This window comes from Vicugna pacos, chromosome 14 (genome assembly GCF_048564905.1).
Source record: "Vicugna pacos chromosome 14, VicPac4, whole genome shotgun sequence".
NCBI classification, from domain to species: Eukaryota; Metazoa; Chordata; class Mammalia; order Artiodactyla; family Camelidae; genus Vicugna; species Vicugna pacos.
Genome location: NC_133000.1, coordinates 13,518,942 through 13,535,586, shown reverse-complemented (window position 1 = coordinate 13,535,586; position 16,645 = coordinate 13,518,942). Strand labels below are relative to the sequence as shown.

The 16,645-nt window shown below is 38.6% G+C and overlaps 1 protein-coding gene across 7 annotated transcripts in view; it reads left to right on the top strand.

The window, feature by feature from the left end:
• Nucleotides 1–16,645, top strand: part of WDFY2 (WD repeat and FYVE domain containing 2) — a 235,604-nt gene that overhangs the window by 124,323 nt on the left and 94,636 nt on the right. The window contains exon 2 of one of the 7 annotated variants that reach the window (XM_031684576.2): nt 339–402. The exons of 5 other annotated variants lie outside the window; for them this stretch is intronic. The gene's annotated coding sequence lies outside the window, so the exon portion shown is untranslated. Of the gene's footprint in view, nt 1–338; nt 403–8,183; nt 8,258–16,645 lie in introns of those variants that run through there. One more of the 7 variants, XM_072976196.1, reaches the window with a different exon arrangement.

Below are 16,645 nucleotides of genomic sequence, written 5' to 3'. Positions count from 1 at the left end.
AAATGCTCTATTTATCTATTTTTATTTTCCTGTATTTATTCAATAGTCATGAAATAAAGGCTTGTGAAGAGGAACTGTTACCTTCTGTGCAAGTGTTACACTCTACATAGAGGATAATCACTAACAACAATATTACGAGCTTACTTTTTGTACAGAACTACTGTGCATGTGGTGGAGAATTAGAAAATTCTTCCGTATAACCCATCAATTTGAAAGAACTGGAACTGGAAAACAAGGAGAGAATACCTATGTCATTATGGCCAAGGGGAATTAAGCCCCTTTGTTCAGTAGCACTTCTCTTTTAGTTCTTTGACACATGTATTTTTTTCTTTTTTCAGTTTCTATACGTATTACATTCTGATAAAAAATATGGAAAGTACAAAAAAGTCTGTGAAGCAGGAGGTAAGAAACCACCCATGATCTCACTATCTTGGAGCAACCACTATTAACAGATTTCTTTTAACTCCTGTTTTCTTCTGATTTCAGGATAGTTAAGATCATTTCATGTATACCGTCTTTTGAGGGGGGAGGGTAATAACTCAGTGGTAGAGCGCATGCTTAGCATGCATGAGGTCCTGGGTTCAATCCCCAGAACCTCCTCTAAAAAAACAAAAAAAGTCTTATAAACCCTATATTCGCCTACCATGATGTCCCCAGCACACTGAAGGTGATAGGGAGAAAGATGGAGCCTTGGCCATTAAAGTTGTATTTGAGATACTGAATCAACCTGAACCTACCTACCTTTTAGTCTTTTTGTTTAAATCAGACCCTTTTTGTTTAAATCACTTTGGTTGTGTATTCTGTTATTTGCAGCCCAGATTATTTCAAACTGAGAAAACTCTCTTGAATTTATTCATATTTCCCAAGTATAATTTCTTTTACCACATTTGAATGGAGAATAAATTTCTACAAATGGAATTTCTGGGTCAAAGATTATGTACACTTTATTAGATTTTTTTTTACCTCTGAGGGTTTCCTTTATTTTTTTGCCAGTTCATCATGAGACTTAAAAAATATTTTTTTAATGAATTTTTTGATATTTTAAACTGGTAAAGTTTCCTCTTTTTTTTTTTTTTAATTGTTTTTAAGTGTTTGATTTACCACAGTGCCTACAATGTTCTTTCTTTCTTTATATAATACTTTGGAGCAACTGTTAAATGCCTGGCACTTTCTACGCACGTTGCCTCATTAAATAACCCAGGAAGGTGAATGATAATTTGCTCTTTCACCCACTTTGTGTGTTTTGTCTTGCTTTGTTTATCAAGTTTTCTTTTAAAGAAGAAAAACAGTTCTCCTGGCAACTTGGGTGTTATGTGTCCAATTCTTGTTCTAATTGTGGGTGCATTTAAAATGTGTACTTACTCATCGTTAGAGCAATCTTCGTGGATTCTCCCAAACTATTCACTTCAGCATGTTCTTTCCTTCCTTCCTTACCCTCGCCCATGAATTTTGCTGAAATAATTAGAAATGTTTGTCCATACTATTTTTTTAAAACATTTTTCTCCTTCAAGCATCCTTGCTGTATATTTCTATCATGATTTCAACACCATTAGCATACATAATTGAACTTTTTTTTTTAAGTATAGTTGATTTACAATGTTGTATTAGTTTTTTTATGGAGGGGGGAGCAGGGAGAGGTAATTAAGTTTATTTATTTATTATGGAGGTACTGGGGATTGAACTAAGCACGCACTCTACCGCTGAGCTATACCCTGTCTCTAGCATACATAATTTAGACCACTCAAGTTTCGTTAGCTTAATTTCTCACTGGTATTTCTTTTATCCTGCTCTGTGTCTACACTTCTGTGTATCTTCTAGTTTTTTCAATTGATTTGTATATATTCCCTTCCTTAAGATTATTTTTCCCTGAAAAGATAGGTGTAGTATATTTTGGGGTTCTTTTAAGTTTACTAATATATTTCTTCTGCTTTATCATAATGATAATTACAATATTGATAGTTTAACTACATTTAGAATTTTGAGGCCACCTTTTTTTTCCCTTCAGAGTTCTGGAATCCTTACTCTGTTGTCTTTTGGCAGTCTGCATGGTAGCTGAGAAGTCCGATGTCTGTCTCATTCATACTCCTTTTTTTATTGTAATTTTTAACCTTGGTGGAGGTTTAGACTTTATCGGATTTTTTTCCTCCGTGACATTTAGAAATTTGGGCATGGATCTTTGATGATTAATTCTTAGTGAATAACTTTAGTCTGAAAAGCTCATTTTAAGTTGTCCCTCCCCCATTATTTACTTAATACTTCTCCTTTATTTAATTATTATTTCTCCCTTCTGTTTCATTTTCTCTTTCTGAAATTCCTGTTATACACAGACCTGATCTTCCGGGTCTGAGTTATTCAAGTGCTGTCTTTTCACTGATGATTTTCAGTTTTTCACCGTTTTCCTGTGAGTTCCAGGAGCTCTCACTGAGCACATCCTTTCAGGCACCAGTGTGGTCTTCTGCAGGCACCAGTCTGCATTTCGCTGCTTCTGTTCTTTGGGCCACCAGTTTCACTTTTACCTTCAAACACTGTTTCCTGTTGCTCTTTTTTCCCCTTTCATTGTAGTAACGTTTGTATCAGTGATTCAGTCCTTTTGAATCTCACTGAGAATGTAAAATCCAAAATTTGTCAAGCTGTCTTGTTCCTTGCAGTTACCCAGACTGTTTAGAGTATTCCATGTCTCTTAAACGTCCTAGTCTCTCTAGTTGGCTAGCTTCTCTGTTTGCTCATCTGCCAAACGAGGTCTAGTTTGTTCAGTATTGGTGACTGAAATCAGCTTTGTCAGAGGCTGTATAGGTCATTGTTGAGTTCTTTTCATTACAGGCAAAAATAGGGGAAAAGTTAGCTGATTGTAACTTCTCATCAGCAGCTTAGAGTTCTGATAGTTTGCGTAGGGTTGGGATGGAGCTGTAGGCAGTGGGAGACAGCTGCAGGGCAGAGTTCCCCTTTGTTGCAGAACAGTCTTCTTTTGTGTCGCTTTGGCAGCTCTGAGCCTACTGGAGTAGTTTCCCTTCCCCCTGCATAGCTGCCCGGCCTGGCTTCCAGGGAGAAGCTCCGGGATAGGTCTTTCTCCAGCACTGGTCTTGCCTCCAGCCTCTGCTCTAATCCAAAAGCTGTCCACAGGCTGTGAAGAGGGGACCCTGGTGGACTTGGCCCCTCTGTATGTACGGAGTGATTCATAAGAGTTTAAGCTTGAGTTTTATAGCCATTGTGTTCCAATCCTGGCTTGGCTACTTATTAGCTGTTTAACACTGGGCGTCTTGTTTAACCTCCTGGGCACCAGTTTACTCCTGTGTATAATAATATTGAAGTTTGATAATAGCTTAGGGCACTTAGTAGGGTGTCTGGGTCACGATAACTGATGATTGGCAGGAGTTTTATTACTGATGTTCTAGGGACTGGCTACTCGCCAGTCACTACGCTCTTTCCTAAACCGCTTCCTGCTGACTGTCCTCCAGGGTTCAGCTTTGTGGGTGAGGTGGTAGTTAAGTGGCCAAGAATGTTCTCAATTGAGTTAGTTGGATCATTTTACCAAGAAGTAATGAGGAAAGGGAGTCGTATCCATCACCTTGGTTCCAGGTACTCCCATGTAATTCTTAAAACCACTGAAATTAATTTTAATAAGTGGTGTGAGGTAAGGGTCTACTTTTGGGGAACTAAATAATTCAGTAATTAAGGCAGCACCTTTTATTGTATAATTCATCTTTCCCCAATTATTTGTAATTACTTTCTAGTGTGCTGTGATTAGTAGCACACTTGACTCTGTTTCTGGGCTTTTTATTCTGTTCCATTGGTCAGTCTGTTTAATGTGGTACAGTGCCATGATGTTTGAATCTTTCTTCAGTGGCAGGAATACTTGTTAAGAGCATGGGATTTGGAGACAGGCTGCTTGGGTTTGAATTTTGGTTCCTTTAATTCCTAGGAGAGTCAGTAAATTATATAACCTCTCTGTACCTCAGTTTCATCATCTTGAAAATGAACATAGTGATAGTGCCCTCAGTCTGCAGGATCCATGTAAAGATTAAATCAAATAATTCCCATGAAGTAATTAAACCTGAACTTGGCTCAATGTAAGCTCTTATTAGATGTTAGTTATTATCATTAAGTCTTAAAATCTCTTGCCAAGTGTAACACAGACTTTTAAATTTTTGAGGCCAGTTTCTCAAACTGGAGATCAAAATCCTAGAAAGATTCTTCTTCTTTATGATCTTCTTTCTCCCTTATTTCCAAGTGGAGACATAGCTTTAATCCTATAAATAACAACACCAAGAACTAATAGCGTAGTCTTGAGACGCTCTGGGGGTGTATTTTTTGAGAAAGAGTGGGTAAAACAGCAGATGAGGACTGGAACCCCACTTTTACCCTGTTTGTGTTTCTACTGCTAGGCCCGGTTTGTGATGAGGACTCAATACACCATTGTCAAGACGAAGGAAAAGTAATACTTCAGCATTTTAATAAACAAAGATATTTAAAATATCATGGATCTCAGTGAGGTATCACCTCACACCAGTCAGAATGGTCAGTATTAAAAAGTTTACAAATAATAAATGCTGGAGAGTGTGTGGAGAAAAAGGAACCCTCCTTCCTACACTGTTGGTGAGAATGTAAACTGGTGCAGCCACTGTGGAGAACAGTATGGAGGTTCCTTAAAAAGCTAAAATAGACTTACTCTATGATCCAGCAGTCCCACTCCTGAGCATTTATCTGTAGAAAACTCTAATTCAAAAGGACACATGCACCCCAATGTTAAACAGCAGCACTGTTTACAATAGCCAAGACATGAAGCAACCCAGATGTCCAACAACAGAGGAATGGATAAAGAAGGTGTGGGGTGTGTGTATGTATATATAAAATATTCCATATATATATATATATATGTATATATATATAATGGAATATTATTCTTCCACAAAAAAGAATGAAACAATGCATTTGCAGCAACATGGATAGACCTAGAGATTATATTAAGTGAAGTAAGTCAGATAAAGACAAGTATCATATAATATCACTTATATGTGAAATCTAAAAAAAAAAAAATTTATTTATAAACCAGAAATAGACTCACAGACATAGACAACAAACTATGGTTACCAAAGGAGAAAGGTGTAGGGAGGGGAGGGTTAAATTAGGAGTTTGGGATTAACAGATACACACTACTATATATAAAACAGATAAACAACAAGGATCTACTGTATAGCACTGGGAACTATATTCAATTTCTTATAGTAAGCTATAATGGAAAAGAATTTGAAAAAAACATGTGTGTGTGTATGACTGAGTTGCTTTGCTATATACCTGAAACTAACATGTAATTCAACTCTACTTCAGTAAAAAATAACAATTAAAAATAAAAATAAATAAAATATCATGGATCCAGCTGAGGATCAATTAAATTTTTATAAATTTACAATAGCTTTTAGCACCTTAATAGTAGAAAAGGCTGATTTTTCTCATATGTTCAATACCAAGAAATAACTTTAGTAGAACAAGGAGGAGTTTTTTGCTAAAACTTTTATGAACTGATCAAAGCAATCAAATGTGTTGTTTGGATTAAGTGGGTTTCATCCACACTGACAAAGCAGAGATGGAGGAGGAGATATACTTAGTTGTCCCAACAGGAAGCCCTAATCCTTTTAAGTGGCGTAAGAAGAGCTGAGAGATAAATTATGAAGTGATCATTTTCCATGCCAGCCTGTAGAACAGCAGCTTTGTGTGACGGAGAGAATTTCGCTGAGCAGCATGTTTTTATCTCACGTACCTCTAGGCGTTAGATGTGCGAGGTGCTCTCAAGGCCTGTCAGCCACTTTCTTGGGTTCCTGTCTTTGGCTGTTGTCTAAGTAGTGAAGTCGCCAAGCCTCCTTCATTTCTGCTTTTGTCCTCACGGTCTGATTTAGTCCTCTTTCTGAGTGGTCAGATGGCTTCAGAAATAGGAAAGTGAGTAAGTAAGACTTAGGCTTCAGAGTCAGATGGCCTGGGGTAATTCCTGGTTCTTCCTCTCCACGGCGTGGGGACCCCAGGCACGTTAGCGTCTGCTCAGCGCAGTTCCTCACTTCCGACAGGGAAATGAAAGCAGGACCCCTCAGAACATTTGTGAGGATTAAGTGAAGGAAAGCAAGTCAAGCACAGTGTGTCTTACGTAGCGAATGCTCGGTATGTTGGTGTCGGTTCGAGCTGCAGTAACAAGTTACCATAGGCTGGGTGCTTTTCTCACAGTTCTGGAGGCTGGAAGTCTGAGATCAGGGTGCCAGCTTGGTCAGGTCCTCAGTGAGAGCTTTCTTCCTGGCTTCTAGGTGGCCGTCTTCTCTTCGTGTCCTCACGTAGCAGAGAGTCTGGTGTTTCTTCTTAAAAGGGTACAAATCCCATTCACGAGGGCTCCACCTTCATGACCTAATTACCTCCCACCTCCTAGCACCGTCACACTGGGGGTTACGGTTTCAATATGAACTGGGGAGGGCACATTTAGTCCTTAGCAGCTATTATTCATTCTCCTACTATTTGCTAACTCTCTCAGCTAATAGAAGCTTTACTCTAATTCTATACCACCACTCTCAATTTCTTTTCTATGTCTCCATGTCTGGGGGGTGCTGGAGTGTAACTCTCTGATCAGACCCTGGAAGCTCCTGCATACATTTTAATCCTGCTTGGCTCTTAATGGAAGGGATGCCCACTAGAAGTTTTATCTTTTTTGCAATGTGCTGGATACCCACCTTTGTTTTCCTATATAAATCAGGAAGCCTGACAATTGTCTCTTGGGTAGCTGGTGATATGTCTTGAAAGATTTTGGCTTTTGCTGGGTTTTGCTCACTCTCAGGTCCATGTATCAGCTTCCACTGCCTTCCATAGCACACGTGCACGCTTACACTCACACACTCTGATTTATAAACATGCTTTAGACTGAAAAATGCCTTATTTTATGATTGTCCTTAGTTACCGAAGGTAATCTGGCCATGGTTACTGATTATTATCAAAACAGATCTGTAGGTCTAAGTAGCACTAGAACTTGGGAAGTGGCATTCCCAGCAGAGAGAGCAAAGAGGGAAATAACCTTGACCTGTTTAGGCAGGATGGAACACAGCCAGTCCCTTGGCTTTGTGTTCTGTCTCTTTAATCACAGAAAGCAAAATCATTGCCGCAGTTACCCAGGGTCAGTTAATTGAAAGGACTCGTAAGACTTCACATAGTTTACTAAGGCTTTAGTAAAGACCATAATAGATACAATACAGCAGGAGAAACAAAGGTAAACCTCAAGGAGGTCTGGAACATTCCAGGTCCTTTCTTTGTGCAGAATACTTTTTGTCTTTGGATCATAAGCCTCCAAAATCATATGAAATAACTTGGCCTAGACAAATAAATCAATGGAACAGGACAGACAGTCCGGAAAGAGACCCCCACACGTATATGGCCAATTGACTTTTGACAAAGGGGCAAAGGCAGTTCGGTGGAGAAAAGATTATCTTTTCAACAATTGGTGCTGGAACAATTGGATATCCACAGATTTAAAAAATGAACTTTGAACCATGCCGCAGACACAGACAAAAATGAAAACAGAGTGGATCATAGAGTTCAGTGTAGAACCTAAAGCCATAACGCTTTGAAAAGAAACATAGGCCAAAATCTTTGTGACCGGAATCTGCATTTTACAAACCCCAGGTTATTCTCATGCACATTAAAGTTTAAAAAGGAGTGCCTGATAAGTTGCGGGTTAAAGGATGAGTACTAGTTATGCAGGTGAAAGAGGGGGATGAGGGAGAAACCGATGCTTTAGCAGAGGGTCGGCATGTGCAAGGTCATAAAGGTATTGAGTGAGGGTGTTGGTTTCATTGAATAAGTTCATGCAAGAGTTTGTGCCAGTGTGCAGTGAAATTTTTTTAAAAGGACAATATAATGAGCTTTTTAATCTAAAATTTATTCAAATTTTAGAACTCTAAGATCATGTTCTTCTTAACTTTTTGTAAAATGAAAGTGCTAGCAAAATGTGGATATTATTTTTGTTTGAAACTCCCCCCCCCCTTTGGCAAAATTTAAAAACTGGTAACCCTGTAATTAACTCACTACCCTTTCAGCTTTTGTTTTGGTTTTTGACCTGACCTATGAAATCCAACCAAAAGTTACTGGCCATTATTACTGAGTTAGTGAACTAACAATAGTTTGGTAGAGTGTTGGGCAGCTGGGGTGGGTGGGGCCAGAGAAGCCAACAGTGGTCAGATCCTAGAGAACCTGGTAGACCATCGAGTTGGACTTGACCACCACATTTTTGAAGGTTGTGACATAAATGGATTTGCATTTTAGGAAGATGACTTCAGTGGCTGGGGAACGGGATTAGAGAAGGGTGAAACAGGAGGCAGGAGACCAGCTAGGAGGCTCTCACAGGTTTTTAAGGCAATATTATAGATAGCAGAAATACAACGGATTTTAGTTACATTAAGGAGGTAGGATTGACAGGGGTTAGCAGTTATTAGATGGAAGAGCAATGTGGACAGCAGAGAGAGGAGACTTTAGATACATTAAGGAGGTAGATTTGGCAGGAATTAGCAGCCTATTGGATTGAACAGGTAACTTTACATAATTTAAATTATTCTCTGACTTTAAATTTTGGCAAATTTAGTATAACCAAATAAGTGGAAGTCAGCGCAGCTCTCAAAACTCTTAAATGGATTGATTTAAATGACTATAGAGGAGAGTGATTGAGCATCTGTGCAGTGCAGTCCCTCAAAGACAAAGAGAAACTCATTAAAATGAGATCAGAGAGTTAATCCATCTTCATACTTAAGTACCCATTCATGAAAAGCTACGCTGTGTGAGTCAGAAAATGCTGATTTCATTCATTTTATTATATATGTTGTAACTCCTTGGGAGAATACTTCCTAGTAAAAGCATTGGGTTCTGCTAAGCTTTTCGGACTTTTGTTTTTGCAGGGATTAACTTGCTACCGCGGCATGTTCTGTAGAGCAATAATTTACATATCATGCTTGCTTTTACGGAATGGCTTTTGGTGTGGAGGGGCTCTGTGTTATGTCAGCCTTAGCTCAAGATTCTTACAAATTTCACAATCTTTTTGCAATTTAATGGATTCTTTAAAAAATTTCAGAAAATAATTTAGTTTCAGCTCTTACTTTTATCTGAGTTCACCCACAAAAGCATAAATGAGAGTTGACTAATACACAGAAGGTTCTGTTTTTCTGGCTTGCTGTCTGCATTTAATGAGTTTACATGTAAGCTTTTCTGTTGGCTTGGCTTAAGTCAAGTATATTTTCCAAGGGAGGCTGCAATATAGTGAATTATTTCCAGTAATATAGTTGACTTTTCTTCAACCAGCATGAAAAGAAATTTTGTTGCTGTAGGTTTATCTGCACTTTTTTACACTACGGACTTTGATACATCAAAGAAATTCTATGGAAGCTTATGGGGATGGTTCAATATGGAAAGAAAGTTAATGTGATTTTGATTTATGGGATTTATTAACATTCATGATTATACATTATGTATCTCAAAAACTCACAGGAAGAAAGGTTGATTGTAGGAAGAGAGGATATCTGTATACTCTGGTTTTTTAAGATAACATGAGATTTTTCAACCATTCATGCTAAATCATTACTTTACATCAAGCAGAATTGTAGAGGTCAATGGCTACTGTTACATGTTTATTTGACTTGACAGAGTAAAGCTGTAGTATTATTGTCTTTTTGATTTTCCTGTTTTATACCTCCTTTGTATTACTACAAAGCATGTCAGATGCATTTAAAATTTGTGAGAAATACAGTTAGCCTTAGTTACTTTTTATAATAGGCTGGATTGGAAGGGCTTTTATGATTCCATCTAGAAACTCAGTTCTTGTCTCTTTGTTATAAAGGAGAGCAGATGGATGTTTGAAATAATGTAGATTATTTAATATGGAGTCTGAATTCACTTATGCCATTTAGTGTGTTCTAGGAGTGAGGAGAACTTAATCACCTAATGAAATACATTTAAACACATTTAAACACTGCAGACAATGGAAATTTTATCTACTCTGCTAACTTCAAAGCAGTCCATATGCTATTATTGTCTCCATTGTCATTGATTTTTGCCAATGTAATTTATATATTGAGAATATTTAATGTGAGAACTTAAACATTTTTTTCTAGCAGGATTATTCTGATACTTTGTACTAATTTCTTTTGGGCGTATATGTTAGGGAATTTGCCTCAACTGTTTATACCTTTTAAAGAATAACTTTTTCAAGGTTGTTCATTTTAGAGACCCTGAAGGTGTTATCTGTTCTCTAGAAATGAGGAGTTTTTCATCTGTGCTCTATTTATTAATACCTACAAATGATATTAAACCAATGCAGATTGCCAAGTAGATGACATAAGTGTTTAGTACTACTTGAATTAATCCACTACTGTTTCTCTATTCACAATTTCTCTTATAGTACTCCCAAAGGAGGCTATGCCTTTCTGTTACATACAGTTATATACAGTTGTTATAAGTCAAAACCTCAAAATTTTAAAAAATAATGCGGACAGTTTCAAACATACACAACACACAAAAGTAACAACGTACCCATCACTCAGCTTCCATGATCAGTCTTTTGCCAGTCTTGTTTCATCTATCTCCCCACCATCCTCTGATGAATAGGGATACTGGGATTCACTTGAAATAAATTTTGGGTTACTATATCATTTCACCTATTAATACTATAAAGGATAATCTGTTCCACATTCCATAATGCCATTATCACACAGAGCTAACTAACAATAATTTCTTAATATCGTCTAACATGTTAAGATTTCCCTAATTTGAATATATATTTTTATGGTTGATTTATTCAGAGCAGTATCTAAACAAGTTTCACACACTGTATTTTAAGACAATAAAGTTTTGATTTGACTTTTCCCCCCATCTTCCTCTGTGATTTTCATCAAATCCTTTAATTCCTCTAGATTCTTAGCACCTTCACACATCCACTGGCAATGAGTATATTTTTGCTTTATTCATCTTTGGGTGTTTTGTAAAAGATAAAGAAAATTAGAGTAAAGCAGACAAAATGGACTTCTTATTTTCTGTCCTATTTCATTAGTGGAGGTTATTTCCCCAAACCATGTTCTTCCTGGCTTGTGCCCATCTTATTCATGGAAGATTTCTAGTCACCTCTGAATTACAAGAGGTGGTACTGAAAAATGTATATGGCGTGGTTCTTGTAAGAACGTGGGCAGGAAAGAAAAACGATTATGATCTGATGGTGCATGACTGGATTCTTATTTTCTCTAACAGGGCCCACATACATTCTTAGAGAGTATTTTCTTTGTCTGACATTCTAGGATTTCAGGAAAATAGGATTGTAGTTACAGTCACCATCGTGGTCTGATCAGTTCATCTAGGAAAGGAAATTATAACTTTTGATCTGATCTGGGATAATTTCCTGCTGTTGAGTGTCTTCATCTTAGAATTGGCATCTTTCAAAATTTCTATGAGCGTCTGAGCCATTATCTCTCAGCTGTTGGCTCTTTTCTTATTCTCTCTTAGTCTTTCCAATTAGCATATTTTAGACCTTTTCATTCTAATCTTTTCTACTCAAAAACTTCATGTCTTTTAATATGTTAATTTTCCATATCTTTGTAAGGACTGTATTGTAGATTGTTTTGCATTTATCTTCTAGTTTATAAATGCTCTCTTTGATTGTGTCTAATCTGTTTCATTTGTCCATTGAAATTTTAATTTAATAATATATTTTTCATTTTCAGAAGTCCTATTTTGTTCTTTTTCCAATCTGCTTACTCTTGGTTCATTTTTAAATCTCTTTTATTCCTGAAACACATTAAATGTAGCTTTTTTATGTTCTGTTTCTGATGATTTTAGTACCTGAAGCCCTTGTTGGTCCCTGTTTGTTCTTTTATTTTTGCTGGTTCTCACTCTGTGATACCTAGTTTCTTTGTGAGCTTTGTCATTTAAAAAAATTGTGATCTGCTCATTTTCCTTAGAAATTCACCTGGGGAAATTTCTTAAGATCTCCTGGAATTTGAGCTTCTCCATTAGGACTGGGTTTACTTTTGCTTCTACTGGTTGTCCGAGGACATAATAAATCTAGGACCACTTAAAATTAAATTCTCCACTTGAGGCTGTTTAGGTGACACAAATAGATTAAATTTATACTGAATCTTTCATGAGGATCAGCTTGTGGAGAACAGCTTGATTTTTAATTTTTATTTTTCTTTTTGTCCAGACAAAAGTTTCCTTGCTGTCCTATTTTTGCATGTGGGGATTTATTTCTTATAAACTCTTGCATTAAGGATGTAACCTTCAGAATCCCAGCTTAAATAGGATCTCTTATTAGATTCCTCCTGTTGGTCAGGCCCTAGGCCTTTTCTCCTGTATCTCATGCCCAATGTGGCATTAAAATGGATACTTAAGATCTCCAGGATCCAAAAGAAACTTTTAAGGCTAAAAACTATTAAAACTCCCTTATTATCGTTTTGGGGATCTACAGATCCTTCACTTTCAAACAGATTGGCAATGTTCTAAAATAACAAACACAATAAAAAGAAAATCAAATTCTACTAAATTTTACCTAGCATTTTACTTTTCAACTCCAGAAAGCCTTTCAGATTGCCTGTTCTGTCACACTGCTGGAAATCAGTGAGATTTTCCAGTTTCTCTCTCTTGAAAAAGTAATCTGATTTTGTGAGGCCTTTCCCTGTTTTTAATATATGGGTCAGTAGCATCTGTCACAAGCTGCTTTCATCAGTATGGCTCTCCAGGCTGGAAATGTTGGAGCCACCTTTGTCTCTTTTTGAAACCTTCTTTTGATTCCTTCTTAGAAACATATCTAGGATTTGGTTCCTCCTCTTTACTCCCCTTCCATTCCTGTCTCTCGGATGTTGATCACTATAGCAGGCTCTCACCGGTCTTGTAGCCTTTAATTTTTCTCCTTTCTAATCCAGGTTGCTCACTACTGCCAAAGGAATCTTTTGAAAACATCCCCTTTCATTGTGTACACTTACCCACTTACATCTGGCTCAGAAACTCTCCTTTGTTCCTTTTTTCATAGGGTATCAAGTCAAATTCCTCCAAACCCTAAGTTCGAGTAGGATTTGAATGCTGGATAGGTACCCTGCTGCCCTATCTTACTGGAATGGGCAAGTGAATTCCTTTTGCGCATGCTCAGCCAAGATGTCCTTTGCAGACCTATTCCAGGGCCAGTCTGTCCAAAGCTATCATCTGATTGCTGGTCTCTGGCAACTCTATGAAGACTGCAGTTTTAGAAAGATAGTCATTCTACTGTGTTTCTTTTTAAAAAGATTTTTAAAAATGTTTTCTTTTTTTTAATTGTGGTAAAATAGACATAACTTAAAAAGTAGCATTATAACTTTAAGTGTACAATTCAGTGGCATTAAATACATTCACAGTGTTGTGCAACCACCACCACTATCCATTTCCCAAATGGAAATTCCATACCTGTTAAACAGTAACTCCCCGTTCTCCCCTCGGTCAGTTCTACTGGTTTTTTTGAAGGTGTAAAATTCTTGGCCATTTTGCTACATGTGGCTGCCTTGGAAGAGAGTAGTTCATCTATCTGCAGATTCAGAACAGTCGTGGCCAGGGGCGTCCTCTGAATCACTGCTCGTTCAGTTCACTATTTCATTAGGTCTCTGTTGAGCATTCATCATGTGCCTGCCACTGGCACGGGCTGTAGGAATATGGTGGCGAGTGGGATGACGTAGACCATGCCCTCCTTCTGCTAACAGAGCCAAGAGCAGTATTGAAATTTATATTGTTCGTCTAGTGCTTCCATCCTCATTCCTCCCAGTGGGTGACACTGATAAACATTCTCATAGTGTTGATTTGCCCAGACTGACAGCTCAAGGCTCGTCCTCAGGTTTCTTTGGCCTGTGAGGGGCTCTGGCTGAGGAGCAGATGGCGCTGCTGATGCTGATGCCCAGAAACCTGTCCGGGAACCTCTCTGTTCATTCTTGGTGTTTCCCTGTGGGTTATTCTTCTCTGTTGCACTTGGAATGTGTTCATTTTTTGGTCTTCTCTTTTATTTTCCTGTTCTTTTTTCTTTCTTTAATCTATTTTTATGACCTTTTCCAAGCATCTTTCTTACGCTCAGTACTGTATGTATTCAACATAAAAGCATTGTAGGTATTAAAGTCAAAGATAAAATTTTTGAACTTCTCCGGGAAATCACAGTCCATGGGGGAGATGGACTTGCTAAGTAGCAGTGACAGCTAAAGAGACTGTCCTAAAATCGGTGAAATACAGCATGATCCCAGAGCTTAATTTTGCCCAGGAGTCTTGAGAGCTTGTAGCAGATTTTTGCTGGTATGGGAGAGCAGATATCCAGGTAACGTTTGTTAGAGGGAAAGAGCCTGCAAACTCTAAAACCCACAACTATGCCAGGGCAGGAAGGCTGTGTTTAAACATTAGCCACTAAGAGTCAAATTACCACGAAAACAAAATATGCAAAACAAGTCTAGAATGCAAGGAAGCTATTTGCAGACACAAAATAGTGCTTATTAATAATAAAACTACTCAGAATGAAGGCCTTGTGAGGGCTCCTTTCTCCCAAGGCTCTTTTTCCTGATAAAGATAACAATTCCATTCATTTCGTGTGTGTTTGTCATCTCTCACTTAGCATCTGGGTCCATTTGAGCTTATTTTGAGATTTCATTTTATAGGCTTAAAAAAAAACAATGACGATATTACCACGTGACTGAGATTTTTAAAATTCTAAATTGTGAAGGCTTTGATGACCTTTGGTTTGTGAGAAATGACCCAGCTGGTTAAAATGCCATGGGGGGGTGGGGGGGTGGGGGGAGCTGGCTGTAATCAGCCCACTACTGCAAATGACCTGAATGACTCTTTTTGTTTTTAAAGCAGGAATACCATTAAAAGCTCAAGGTACTGAAACATAAAACAGCCACACCTCTTCTTTAGCCACTGATTGCTAGGTTGCTACAGCCATGGGAAAAAAATCTAGGTGTCTGTGATTCAACAAAGTTGATTAGGTCCCATGTAGGGAGGTGGTTAATACTTGGAACTGAGCTACTTGGCAGTGTGATCTCGAAGCTGGATAGCACCCAGCTTGATCCCCTGTATCTGAAACCCCCAGCCGCCTTAACTCACTCCACACAGCAGCCTCTGTCCATCCTTGGAAAAACCCGCAATACAGAGATACACAGTGTTTTGTAGAAGACTGGATTTAGTTTATTTACTACATGTGTTCTGAGTGCATATAATGAGAATTTCATAGTTTGTTCTTACTACAAATCATCATAGAGAAGTAGCCTTTAAAAATTTTTTTTCAGCTCTGGTTTCCAAGAATTTCTACATTTTCTGCATTTGAGGCATTTTCCCCCCCTTGAAACAAGTCACTGTAAAAACTACAAAAAAACATTGACTGACATGCCATGGCTCAAAGTTTTTCTCTTAGTTTGCAGATTGCTCAGGACTGCCTTCTGTTAGTATTGAGGTTGTAATGTGTGATCTGTTGGAAAAGGATTCCCTGAAAATTCAGGGTCTTCGAAACACAGTGGGTTTGACTGTCTCCCCTCCACACCCCCCAAGTTACTTCAGTGGTGGCAAAAATAACAATTGTCCCCTGGGAAATGAAGCTCATCGCTATGGTAACTAATGAAGGTTGCATCATTCCAGGGCACATTTTTAAAAGCCTGGATTTCGACATGGGTAGACGCCCCGTCTTATTTTACTCAGTAGCTTAGCAACCTGTGGTCTCCTGTTTGTCACCACCCCCAATCTTCCCTCTTCCCTCAGAAAAGTGACCTATATAGATAGTTTTTTATTGTGGGCACGTTCACACTGTGAATTTGGTTCAGTTCTTAGGTATGTTTATAATGACCTTATTTTCTGGACCAAAAATTAGGACACATGCTGGGTCTAAGAAGTAAGAGTTTTTCTTCTCTTTCCCTGGCAGCCTTGTCTTCACAGATCTTTTTAGTTCTACACCCCTTAACTTTGGTGTTCTTAGGGGCTTGTCGTTGGCCCTCTTTTCTTCTTCACCAAGGACTTAACTACTGCTTATGTTCTGGTGACTCCCAGATGTTTGTTAATTTTCGACTCAGGTCTCGCCCCTGGTCCCAAGCAAGCAGGCAGTTAGTTCACTCCTCGACAGCCCTTACTCAGTCCCCAAGCCCAGCAAGTTCAAGAGCAAGTCAGCGTTGCCTTCCACAAAAATCACTTACTGATCAAACGCACCCCCGTCTGGTCAGCCCCAAGTCCAGATGCTTCTACTTCCTAAATGCTCCAAAGTCTGGCCTCTTCTCTGTTCTAGGGCCTCGTCCTTCTTTGCCTGGTTTCCCGCCCACATCCTCCAAATTGGTTACTTCAGGGTAGCCAGGCTTCTTCCAGGCTTCCCCCAAACAAACAAAAATATTATGTTTTTGTGACTTGCTGCTTATTCTCCAGTGGCTCCCTATATCCTCAAAGTAAAACCCAGACTCTTCAGTATGGCAGACGAAGCCCTCAGTGGCCTCCTGCTTGCTCCTTTGTCTGGTTTCTCATTACTCCTACCTTGCCCTCTCCTCTGCTTGTTCTTGCCTTCTTCCTGCCTCCCTCCTTCCCCAACTCCCTGCCAGAAATGTGCTCCCACCCTCTCCCCTTTCCTCTGGCCAATACCTTCCTCCTCATCCTGTATCTTGGACACCATCCT